Below are 13374 nucleotides of genomic sequence, written 5' to 3'. Positions count from 1 at the left end.
GTGTGGAGATTGCTTAGAAAACTTGGATGGAACCACCATTTGACCCAGCTATCCCACTCCTTGGCCTATACCCAAAGGACTTAAAATCAGCATACTACAGAGATACAGCCACAACAATGTTCATAGCTGCTCAATTCACAATAGCCAGATTGTGGAACCAACCTAGATGCCCTTCAGTTGATGAATGGATAAAGAAACTGTGATATATATATCACACACACACACAGACACACACACACACACACACACAGACATATACATACCATGGAATATTACTCAGCCATAAAAAATAATAAAATTATGGCATTTGCAGGAAAATGGATGAAACTGGAGAATATCATGCTAAGTGAGATAAGCTAATCTCAAAAAACTAAAGGACAAATGATCTTTCTGATAAGCGGATGATGACACATAATGGGGAGTGGGGGGGGCAAGAATGGAGGAAGGAGGGACTGTATAGAGGGATAAGAGAGGTGGGAGGGGTGGGGAGGAAGAAAAAATATAACAATGAATCAAAAACTATTACCCTAGGTAAATGTATGATTACAAAAACAGTATGCCTCTACCTCATGTACAAACAGAGAAACAAGATGTATCCCATTTGTTTACAATAAATATGAATAAAAAAAAAAGACCCTGTCTCAAAAAATTAAAAAAGATGGGGCATCTGGAGATGTGGCTCAGTGGTTAAGTGCCTCTGTGTTCAATCCCTGGTATAATAATAATAATAATTATTATTATTATTTTAATAAATGAATTTTCTGAGGAAAAAAAAAAAGAGATAGGGTCTCACTCAGTTGCTTAGGGCCTTGCTAAATTGCTGAAGCTGACTTTGAACTCACAATTCTCCTGCCTCAGTCTCGCAAGCTACTGGGAATACAGGCATATACCACCATGCCCAGCACTAAATTCTCTTTTAAAATAGCTTATATAGACAATTGATCAACAAATATATGAAAAATGTTCAACATCTCCAGCAATTAGAGAAATGCAAATCAAAACTGCTCTAAGATTTCATCTCACTCCAGTTAGAATGGCAATCATTAAGAATACAGTCAATAATAAATGTTGTAAAGGATGTTGGCAGGGGGAGGTACACTCGTACCTTGCTGGTAGGACTGCAAATTGGTGCAACCATTACAGAAAGCAGTATGGAGATTCCTCAGAAGACTTGGAATTGAACCACCATTTGACCCAGCTATCCTACTCCTTGATTTATACCCAAAAGACTTAAAATCAGCCTACTAAAGTGACATGGCCACATCAATGTTTATAGTAGCTTAATTCACAATATAAAATATGAAACCAGCCTATGTGCCCTTCAATAGATGAATGGATAAAGAAAATTCGGTATGTATATTTGATGGAATATTACTTAGCCTTAAAGGAGAATGAAATTATGATATTTTCTTGTAAATGAATGGAGTTGGAGAATATCATGTTAAGCCAATCCCAAAAAATCAAAGGCCAAATGTTTTCTCTGATATGTGGATGCTAATTCACAATGGGACAGCGTGCCGGGGTTGGGGACACTAGGGAAGAATAGAGTTACTTTAGATTAGGTAGAGGGGAGTGAAGGTAGGGGAGGGAATGGGGACAGGAAGTACAATAGAATCAATCAGGCATTATTACCTTATGTACACATATGACTGCATGATGGATGTGATTCTACAACAGGAACAGTCAGAAAAATGAGACATTATACCCCATTTATGTATGATATATCAAAGTGCATAAATGCATCCTACTGTCATGTGTAACTAATTAGGAAAATTTAAAAAATAACATAGTAAATGGTCATCTCTCTACTGGGATCAAAACACATTACAAATTATAAATCAATGGTGAAGGAGGTTAAAAAAAAAAAAAGTAGAAAAAATTGAGACCTTCTGAATAGGCTTTCAAATATTGGTACCTGCCCCCTGCCTTACTCCATCAGTTGGTCAGTTTAAAGATAGCTGAATATGGTGACCACTATTATTAGTTATACTCTAGAAGTAATTTGAGATGTTCTGGATACTTCTCTTGTACAAAAACAAAAAAAACCCCACACATATTACAAAATTTTGGTAGTGTTGTCACTCACGTCTGTATCGATCCTACATTTCTGTGCTTCACACCATCCTCCAAAATCCTCCTTAAGAGCCTACCTTAAAAATAAGTGGATGGGAGAATCTTACAGCCTGTGGTATCAGCAACAATGGCAACAACCGAGGAATGTACTGCTGATATAGTATTTGTCTTTATTTCAGGGAGTCTCCCAGCTTACCAACTTAATATTTACTGTCATCCAGCTAGGCTGCGTGGGAAGCCCAGGATGCCCCATCTACACCTGGCCTCCTTTGCAGATAAACACAGAACTCACAGTCTGCAAGGCCATCCATCTGGCACCTTTCAACAGTTCCCAAGACTAAGAAAACAAATCCTCTGGAAAAAAGAATTCTTAAAACATGAAAGCTCAAGGGGGCATTTTTGTTTCTGACTGCAACTACTACTAGAATAAACTGCACAAGGGTAACAAAACAGAGAATTAATTAAGTTTGCAGTAAAATGCAGTTCTACACACATATAATACACATATTACAAATATGAATTTAAAATCTTATCTACTTTTCTCATTTATTCTTTGGGCAAGTCAATTTTTAGTGTAGATTTATTTCAGAATACAAGAAAAAATTTTGCTTGTCCTTCTTACATGAACCCATCATATTTTCTGAAATCTATTCTTTCTTCTCTCGCTCAACCCAATTTGTGAGAAGTTATTTTTTCTTCTCTCCTTTGTTTTGTTTAGTTCTCTTGAAAATTTCACATGCCCATGATTATTCTGACTACTGAATTAGAATTCCTTGACTTGCAAATTACATTCTGAAAGCTAGTATCAAGAAAAGAGCATGTACTTGGTAGATTTGACCCATCTCTCTTGCTTACTAAGTGATCATGGGGGGAATTAATTAACCACTTTAAGCCTCAGTTAATTCATCTATAAAACTGAAATAAATACTTATATCAGCAGTTAATTGTTAAGTTTAAGGGAAAAAACTTACATAAAACAATCATCAGGACCATGGCCAATGTGTGTTAGATATTCATTCAGCAAGAGACATTTTCCTCTTGTTCTTTTCTCAAGGTGGTGATGAATTTAATCTTGGGTCTATTACTGAATAAGTTAAATTTGCTGCAGTCCCTGACAAGGTAAAAAGGAGAATGTGAAACACATGGGACTTGTGTTCTAGTTACTCTGTATAAAATAATCAGGAAGTTTAATGCCACTATTGAAGCAATCCAAACAGTATTTTCCAAACCTACTTGATAATAAGATCTACCTGGAATGTTTGTTGAACATACAGATTTCCAGGTACCTTCCCTAGAAATTCTAATTTGGTAGCTCTAGGCCTCAGAATCTGTATGTTTATTAACAAAAATCCCAGGTGGTTCCTTTTTCAGGCAAGCTTAGGAAACATTGATTAATTTCTTGAGACTGGGGAAATGATTCATCTGCAATTAAGTAATAATGCCTCTACATAAGGAACAATGCCAAGTTATTTTAAAGCCATTGAAAGATTATAGTATATACACTGCTCTAAAAACTAAATTAGCTATTATTTCAATCAGAAGAATTGTTGCTCTTAAAATATATCTGTATAAACTTTTAAAGTTTTTTTTTTTTAATGTCACCAGTTCTTCATATTTGGATTTGTTATACCTTTTAACTTTTGGAGGTGAATAAAGCATCATTGATCATTGGTTTAATTATGTAAGTTGTCCAGTTATATAATTACTAGTTAAAAGGAAGCTTTGTCAGGTGTTCAGAGTTTGAGGTAGAATTTTGTTTATGCAGGTCTCTTCCTGAACCTCCCCTTCACATTTATATACAACAATAGGCTGAAAAGATGCCAAAGATTACATTCTGCATAGAAGAAATTAAATTGTCCAGAGCTACTGAAAGTTACTTAGAGCATTTTGATTTAATCAAATTAATTTTACTAACAAATGTTTATTGCATTATATCATTCTAGTTGCAGTCGTTTTTCCATGAGCAATTAAGATTAAAGAAAGTTCACTGGTGGAGGAAGAGGGAGAGGGTTGGACAGCTAATTAGTACAACTAAAAGATCTCCCTCAAAGGATCCAGCTCTTTTCCCCGGCTCTGTAAGCACAAGTCACAAACACCTGAAGAGCTCATCTTCTCTCAGAGAGCTGAACTCCATAACCTTATGCATCTGTATTAGAAAAATGCTGATCAGAAGAGCTAGATAGGCCTGTTTCAGCTCCAGTTTTTGTAGCCTGATTACTTTGTTCTGTTGATTTTAGGGAATGGGAGACATTTAAGATTCTTAAAGAAACCATTCAATATATTGAATTAAAATGCAAAAAAGGGCTGGGTTTGTGGTTCAGTGGTAGAGCCTTTGCCTAGCACGTGTGAGGCACCTGGATTGGGTCCCCAGCACCACATAAAATTAAATAAGCCAAATAAAGGTATTGTGTCCATCTGCAACTAAAAATACTTTTAAAATAATTGCAGGAGGGAAATAAAAAGCCCCCAAATATATATCTGTATCTAGAGTTAGAGATAAAGATATATTCCTTTTTTTTTCTCTTAAACTTCTTTTACACTGACAATGATTAAAAGTAGGCATTCAAAATATTATAAATGTGATGGCATTATAAGAGATGCATGGCCCTGAACAAACTATTCTGTAGTGAAATCTACTTTTTTTGTCTATCACCCCTTCTTGGAAGAGCACCCCTTCTTCATCAACTGCCCCTCTCTTGACGTGTCCAATTAACAAAAGAGTAGCCATAGCTCTGAAGTTCTCAGTTGACCTGATGAGGGGTGGGAATCTAACTCAGGCTTAGCAATGACCCTTTCTCCCTCTCTGATGTTTGGACTTCGGACTAAAAGTATCAAGTTTCCTTTTCTGAGTAGCTGAAACTGTACACTATGAAGTTGAAATGTAGTTGATAGCAATGGAGACTGATAAGCAAAAAGAAAAGAAGCAGATGTAAAATGAAGTGCCCGAGGTAAGAGATGGAGAGAATGACCTACCTGGAAATCCTTTTTATGCAAGGATAAGGCAGGAAGTTGGATAGTTTTAAAAATCTTTAGGCTTCCATGTCTGTAAAAATAAGGACAGTAGTAGTATTTACTCAAAGTGGGTTTTGTGAGGCATAATTAAGATAATTCATACTAAATATATATTTATTTCATAAATTACTAAACACTAGACCCAAGACATATAAAGCGTCAACTAAATATTGGCTACTAAGTGCCTATATGGGCATGGGGCTAAGAAACAGTAAGGTGCCAGAGTGGGGCCCATATTTAAAGAATATGATGTGACACTTTCTAGCACTGTTTCTTAAGGGAAATATTTCAAAATTAAATTGATGGCTGATTAGAATTTTTATCAAAAGCATCAGAAAAACCCAAAGGATGGCAAATAGTGGCCCACAATTGCTCTGGTCCTAGAGAAAAGCCCATTCCAGGGTTAATAATAAAAATAACAAATAATTTGCCCTGAGTGCTAACCACTGGCTGAGTAGGAACCTAAGCAGTTTATATATGATGTTTTTAATACTCCTGTCCTAAGCGTCTGGGTTTTTTTCTTATTCCTATTTTGCAGATTAGGGAGGATACATACTGTTGACTGAGAGCTGGCTGTTCCCAGTGCCTCTGAAGCCACTGGCCATGTATTTAAAGAAGTGGTTATTGCTCACCCTTCATCACTGCTTCTGTCCTTGGTTAACAGACACTTGCTACGTTGGGGAAAAGGCCATTACCACATGAAAGTAGTTTATCTTGAGCTAGAGTAGCATGTTTCACGTTCCTAGGCTGCTTTCCCCTTGCTGTCTGAGTGTGGGTATGTTCCACAGTTCCATTTCAACATCCACTTTGCTCTCTACGCTGCCCCAAGCAAGTTGCACTTGGGAACTGCCTGTCTCCCAATAAGAAGCATGCATGAGTTTTGTTTATGACAGAATTGCCTTCAGAAACAGGATTTCTTTCTTTTGAGCCTTTTCTTATCTGTGATTCTTGACACCCTTAATTCCTGAAGTCTTCGGCTTAGTCTCAATTAATGCTTTGCCCTGATTTGTGGAATTACTGTTGTTGTTGTTGCTATTCTTTTATTTATGTATGTATTTATTTATTTTGACACTAGGGATTTAACCCAGGGGTGTTTTATCACTGAGCAATATCCCCGGCCCTTTTATTTATTTATTTATTTTTAATTTTGAGACAAGATCTCACTAAGTTGCTGTGGGCTTGATAAGTTACTAAGGCTGACCTTGAACTTGTGATCCTCCTGTCCCAGCCTCCTGAATAGCTGGGATTACAAGTGTGTACCACTGTGCCTGACTTGTTCTTATGGGGAGTATTTACTTGTCTAACTTTAGTTACCTATGATCACAACTTTCTAGAAAAACCCAGGTCCATTTGTTCCCCAAGTCAGCATTTCCTGTCTCTGCCTCTGCCCTTATCCCAGTCTACCATCCTGTATCCTTATGTTCTTATGTTGACAGACTTGGGGAAGCCTTATACTGGAGAACAGATGTTAGAATTGTAGTATTGGGTTTGTTTGTTTGTTTGTTTGTTTGTTTAAGGCCTTGGGTACTTCCAGAACTGTGCTTGGCACATAGAAGATTCTCACTAATTGCTTGTTAGATTAAGGATTGAATAAATTTAACTTTAGGTATGGGAAATCTGCCTTACTCAATTAAAATACTTATAATTCTCACTAAAAGTGTCCATCATACCAACTTCAATTTGTATAATCCATATTCCTTTTACGAGTTGAACTGTCTAAATCTCCTTTGGATTTTGCTTCTTCCTAAGATAATGTAATTTTAATTTACTTTGGTCATGATAAAATATCATATCAAATTGGTTCAAAACTCTCAAGGTGTTCTTTAATTCAGTTTAGACCTCCTGGGTGAAAGGTAGAAAAGTTCTAATTATAACTGGTAAAAAAATACAAAAATGATCTTATAAGCCAGGTAAATATTGTTATAGGGGTTACGAAAAATTCTCTGTTCTACCATGTTGTTAATTTACTAAATATTTTCTATACATAGTCATACTGTTGTTACAAGCAGTACATAGAAGGAACTAACAGTTCCCCATTGCTCCCGGAAAAACAATTATTATTAATATTTTGACTTTTTTTATTCAGTTAGGTTTGGAGGCTCTTTTTGCTCCCTAGCCTTGACTCATTTAAGGCTGGGGACTCCAGGTGGGATCTTTGGATAGCTAACTTTAAAAGGCATTTAATTCACACAACCTCTATCAGCATAGCTCATTAATACCTGAGCTTCCCTCTAGTCTATGTCTAACAGATATTGCCTTGATCTCTTCACTAATTTACTTTGACTTTGAACATGTGAAAAGGGAAATGGAACAAAGGTGATGTATCTGTGAGCTTTAACTATGTTATTGCTTTTAGTCCTTACAGTGACTTTGTGAGGAAATTTTTCTTCCCATAACATAGGGGACACAATTGAGACTACTAGTGGTGAATAACTTGAATAAGTCATACAGCTAAGAAGTAGCAGAAACAGTGCCCCAACCTGAGCAGCCACTAATTCAGAAATTGGCGAGGGGCCATGGGGGGATTAAGAAAAACACAAGAGAATCACAGCCGCTGGGACAGGAGTCCCCTGTGTTTCTCCTTTACTAATAAAGCAATAAAACATCTTTTCCCTTTTTCTCAAAACTGCGTCCTTGAGATTGGATTGACATGGAGGACAAGGACTGAGATTTTGACCACAAATTTGGTACCCCAGATGGGACCCGAGAGCAGCCCCCACTCCGGTTTTCTTGGGCAGGCATGGCTCTCCTAGGAACCCCACTTCCATGCTGAGGATGCAAGATGGCTGGCAAACTTGTTGAAAGTCAACTGCTGGAGAGTTAGGAGATGGGGCAAGTTTGCCTTGGGTTGAACCAGAGGAGCTCTTCCTGTGAGTAAAGGGAGGTACTGAGGGACCATCCTAGCAGCTGCTGTAGCTCCTTTTGCTTTGGAGAACTGCCGCCTTCTCTCCCTGAATGGCACAGGTTGCTCCATCATGGTCCACTTTGAGAAAAAGGAAACTAAACTCAGTACATTCTTGACACCCATGGCCATCTGACTGGTGCATTGGTCTGCTGGAAAACTTGGAGACCAAAGTCAAGGAAGTAAAAGGGCCAAGGAAAAAGCAGCCAACATTTTGGCCCTTGCCCTTTAAGGTCAGCCAGAACCCCGAGAATAAAGGAACCCCTCTCTGGACCCTGCAACTTCACATGATCCCTGCCCTATGTGTGCCTTGTCCAGTCACTTGCCATCTGCCACTGTGGACCTCTGGACTGCTCTGATGCTCAATATCCTTAACTGTCCACACCCCACCAGATAGAGAACAAGGACTTTGGGTTACTTCCCCTAGCTTCACCTTCTTTTAGCAGGAAGCAGCTTGAAGATGTCATCACCCATTTTTCCATAGAAATGGAATGTAGAAATTGACAGTGGGGAAATGTAGCAGTGGTCCACTTTATGCTTTGAATGTAGTAGCCCTTGCTGCTCTGCCACTGCAGCTTATTTTTAAAATGTACATGTTTCTTTCTCTTCCTCTCTCCCTGCTCCTCCCTAATCTCTCCCTACTTCCTAATCTCAGGGAAAACAGAATTACCTTTCTTCCCCATCCTGGGCAGATTTGTCTTTCCCTGAGTACACACCCACCATAGGAAGGAAGTAATCCAGACTTTGAGGATGGTACCAGAAAATCTCAGAAATGACTACTCCCAAATTAACAAGTGAATTACAACTCTAACAGAGAACACATGGAATGTAGCCTTTGAATCACCTCTTTTAAAGCCCCCTGTTCTTCATGATGGGATAGGAGTCCCCTGTATTTCTCCTTTGCTAGCAAAGCAATAAGCCTTTTTTTCTCATTTTCTTGAAAAAGGAAAAAAGGAAAAAGGAAAAGAAAAAGAAAAACACAAATATTTAGAGAGAAAAGCAGGATCAGGTGGGAAACAACTCTGATTGCGAATAGTGACCCACAGGTAGTTCCACACATTTATTATATAGGTTTTATCATTGAAAGGTTATTTGTGAGAAAGTTTCCAAGAAGCAGGCAGGCTTGAAGGTCACAGCACGGATGAGACATTATAGTTATCTTACTATGCTCAGAATCCTCTATCCCTAGGCATCAGTGTCTGCATTTCAAGGTCAGAATTGATATCTCTGGATGTTTGCCCAGAGAGGCCAAAGGCCAGTGCTGCCATAGCAACTGGAAATGTTGACCCTGTACTTTTGCACAGGGGGAATCCCAGGGCAAGTGCACCATGATGCCATTAGACACCTTGATCCATATCACTGCTCCCCACAAGCCAGTACTCAATTTCCCATTTCTTTTGTCTATAGGTTCATTTATTTTGTATTATACCATGCTGCTTCATGGTTTTATTTTGCCAATTCTTGAACATCTTTCTGCCCTTCCCCTTGGATGTGTCTTGCCCATGGCCATGTTTTGGTCTACCTATTCAGAACTGGTTTCTGCCAGTAGTTTCCTAGCAATCAGATGTTCTTTTGAATTGCCACTGAGAATTCTCCTTCCTACCCTCTGCCAACTACCCCTTCCTGGTCAGTCTTGCCTAAGCTTGGGTACCACAGCAACATCTTCAGAACTAACTCAATAATGTGCTCTCCTTTGATGACCTCCACATGACTTGTTATGGAAATGATATGGATGTCAGTTGAAAAAATGTTTAGCTAAATGTGACATAAAACCCAACCACATTCCAGACATGATGGTTCCACTGGGTGGTGTGTTCTCTGGGCAGTCCCCATCACCCCTCCCAGACTACCTAGGCCAGGCTTCCCTTCTTCAGACAGTGCCTGGTGTGCAGAGAAGTTCTCACAGCACCTTGGTGGACGAGTTGGGGTTGTCATTGGAAGCTGGCTTTGCTTCTCTCGTGAGTCAGGATTATGTCAATGGCAACAATAAGGAAGAAATTTGGACTGGTGTTGATTAGTGTATTCAGAAGTTTCTCAATATTGAAAGACAGACGATGTTTTTTTCTACAAAAAAGATTGCCGTTGTCTGTCCAGAAACCAGAGCAAGTTAACAAAGAGGACATCTCAGAAGAGAAGCCAGAAATGGGGACAGGCAGCTAGAGTAGAAATAGGGGATCAGGTCAAATCAAGGAAATGGAGGCCATGAAAGCCATCTGCCCATGGAAGTTGGAGACCGCCCCTGGGAGAATGGAATGTCAAGGATCTCCGGAGCCCATTGATTACCAAATTTACCTGCCTTTATCAAGGACTACAGGTAGGGAGCTGCTAATTAATGCCTCCTGGGCATGTACCTGCCTAAATCACTGCCTGAATCTGAATCCTGCTGCCCGCTCACCTCTTTGCTATGTCATCAGCAACTCCTGGGCCTTAGTCACATAGGCAGGAAGGAGAGATAAGAGAGGAGAGAACAGAACAAAGGAGACCCTAACCTATAAAAGATGTAGGGCGAGCTCACTTCTTGGGACTCTAGAACATCAGTCATGGCCCTCTTCTCCCTCCTAGAAGAAGTCTGTATTAATACCTTTAAATAAAACCTGCTTAATATGCTTGCCTTACACTCATACATTGCCGGTGGAGTTGCAAATTGGTGCAGCCACTTTGGAAAACAGTATGGAGATTCCTCAGGAAACTTGGAATGGATCCACCATTTAACCCAGCTATCCCACTCTTGGTTTATACCCAAAGGACTTAAAATCAGCATACCACAGTGATGCAGCCACATCAATGTTTATAGCAGCTCAATTCACAATGTCTGGATTGTGGAACCAACTGAGATGCCCTTCAATTGTATATATACACAATGGAATATTATTCAGACATAAAGAAGAATAAAATTATGGCATTTGCTGGTAAAGGGATGAAGTTGGAAGATATCTTGCTAAATGAAATTGGTCAAGCCCCAAAAACCAAAGGCCTAATATTTTCTCTGATAAGTGGATGACATATATAAAAAGGGGAGTGGCATAGGGGGAGAGAAGAATGAAGGAACTTTGGATGGTTTAGAGGAAAATGGGGTGGGAGGGAGTGGGGGACAGAAAGATAGTAGAATAAAATAGACATCATTACCCTTTGTACATGTATGATTACATGAATGGTGAGAATCTACATTGTGTACAACCATAGGAATGGAAAGCTGTACCCCATTTGTGTACAATGAATTAAAATGCAGTCTGTAAAAAAAAAAGAAAAATTAATTAAAAAAATATGCTTGCCTTGACGTGCTTCTCTGATGTTCAAACTTCAACATTTGAGGAAGCAACTTGTCACCAGTAAACGGCGGTATCAGAACTAAGGAATGAATTGCAGCAGAAAGATGCACTGGTGGAGAAGCACTTGACAAAGCTGAGGCATTGGCAGCAAATGCTGGAGGACATCAATGTCCAGCACAAAAGGCCAGTCGAAGTCCCTCAGGGCTCCTTGACCTACCTGGAGTAGGTGTCTGCCAAAATCCCTGCGCCTCTGAAGCAGACCTGAGACAGGACTGTTTCCTGCATGATTTATTACATTAGAAATTAATAACCTTAAGATATATAGAACCCCACCCCACATCACGACTACTTCAAAATTCAATGGCACACTTATAAATACCTCACGGGTCAAAGAAAAAAGCACAAGGAAAGTAAATAAAAAGTGCTTTGAACTAAGTGATAATAAAAACTTAAAGTATCAGAATCTCCGGGATGAAACAGTACTCAGATGAACATTTATAACTCAAAGTACTTGTATCAGAAAGAAACTAGATTAACAAATTATTTTCATATTACGTAGTAGGAAGGAAAAAATAAAAGCAGGAGCAGAAATATATGAAATGAGAAATAATATAGCTGAAAGTTGACAAAAATCAAACATGTCTACTCAAGGAAAAAAGCACAAAAAATTTTAAAAAAGGAAAAAAAGCACATAAAAATTAATATTAATGGCAAGGGAGCTATCAAAACAACCCTCCAGGGGCTGGGGAGATAGCTCAGTTGGTAGAGTGCTTGCCTCGCAAACACAAGGCCCTGAGTTCGATCTCCAGTACCACCAAAACAACAACAACAACAACAACAACAACCCTACAGATGCTAAAAATATATTAAGGTAATATTACAACTGTATGTCAACACATGTGATAGCTTATATAACATGGTCTGTATTAGAGAAGGATCCATGTGCTGCTAAGAAGAAAGTGTATTCAGTAATTGATGAAATATTCTATGTATGTCTGTTAAGTTTAAATTACCAATTGTGTTTTTTAGTTCTACACGTTCTTTATTTAGTTTTTTTTTTGGAGGATCTATCCAGTGGTGACAGAGGCATGTTAAGGTTATCCAGTATTATTATGTTGTGGTCTATTTGATTCTTGAAAATTGAGAAGTGTTTGTTTGATGTATGTAGATGCTTCATTGTTTGGGGCATAAATATTTAAAATTGTTATGTCTTATTGATGTATAATTCCCATAAGCAGTATGAAATTGCTTTCTTTTTCCCTTCTGATTAACTTTGGCTTGAAGTCCACTTTATCTGATATGAGATCCATGTGAGTAATATGTTTTTTTCCATTCTTTTACCTTCAGTCTGTGGCTATTTTTGCCTTTGAGGTGAGTCTCCTGGAAACAGCATACTGCTGGGTCTTGTTTAATCCAATATGCCAGTCTATGTCTTGTGATTTAGAAATAATTTTTGTTCCCTTCCATTTTGATTTATTTCTGGTTTTTTACTTTGAATTAGTTTCTCTTTTTGTTATTTTTATGTCTATCCATCTAGCAGTAAGGATCAGAGGCAGTAAAGTTTCTACCTTGTGGACTTAGAGTGTCCCTGAAGGTTCCCAGTACCTCACCATTTAAGGGGGTACAAATAATAATAATCAATGCAACCAATATATAGCATTAAACCAAATAGTTCCTATTATGACATCTACAATGCTAATTTTCACAATAAATAGAAATAATATGATCAGTTATTGTCCACAGTAAAAACAGTTAAGTTTGCAAATGGATTTACAATTTTGAATGGTTGACCAAGAGAGATCAGAAGTGATAATAGGATGTGATGATTTTGAGGGAGGAGAGAAGACAGAAGTAAAAAAGGAAGAGTGAAGGAGAGAACCATAGAGATTGTTAGCAGAAGAAAAGAAAGAGAATCAAGAGAAACCAAAAAGTGAGAGAAAAATACATATATAAAGGAAAAATTTTAAAAATAAAAATAGAAGAGTACAAAACAAAATTGAAATATACTAGTCAAATATCTTGGTCCTCAAAATATTAATTCATGAAAAATAAGTAGTTTCAAAAATGCTAGAAATGAGGAAAAAACAAATATGAATATGTATAAATGCCCATGAACCA

The 13374-nt window shown here is 38.1% G+C and overlaps 1 pseudogene across 1 annotated transcript; it reads left to right on the top strand.

The window, feature by feature from the left end:
• The first annotated feature begins 9777 nt into the window (after window positions 1-9777).
• Window positions 9778-11521, top strand: LOC306657027 (mediator of RNA polymerase II transcription subunit 28-like; annotated as a pseudogene). Its single transcript has 2 exons — window positions 9778-10115; window positions 11334-11521. The product of its transcript is annotated as a mediator of RNA polymerase II transcription subunit 28-like (transcript).
• The last annotated feature ends 1853 nt before the right edge of the window (window positions 11522-13374 follow it).

Source organism: Sciurus vulgaris (genome assembly GCF_902686455.1).
Source record: "Sciurus vulgaris genome assembly, chromosome: 3".
Classification (NCBI taxonomy): Eukaryota; Metazoa; Chordata; class Mammalia; order Rodentia; family Sciuridae; genus Sciurus; species Sciurus vulgaris.
This window is presented reverse-complemented; position numbering and strand designations above follow the sequence as displayed.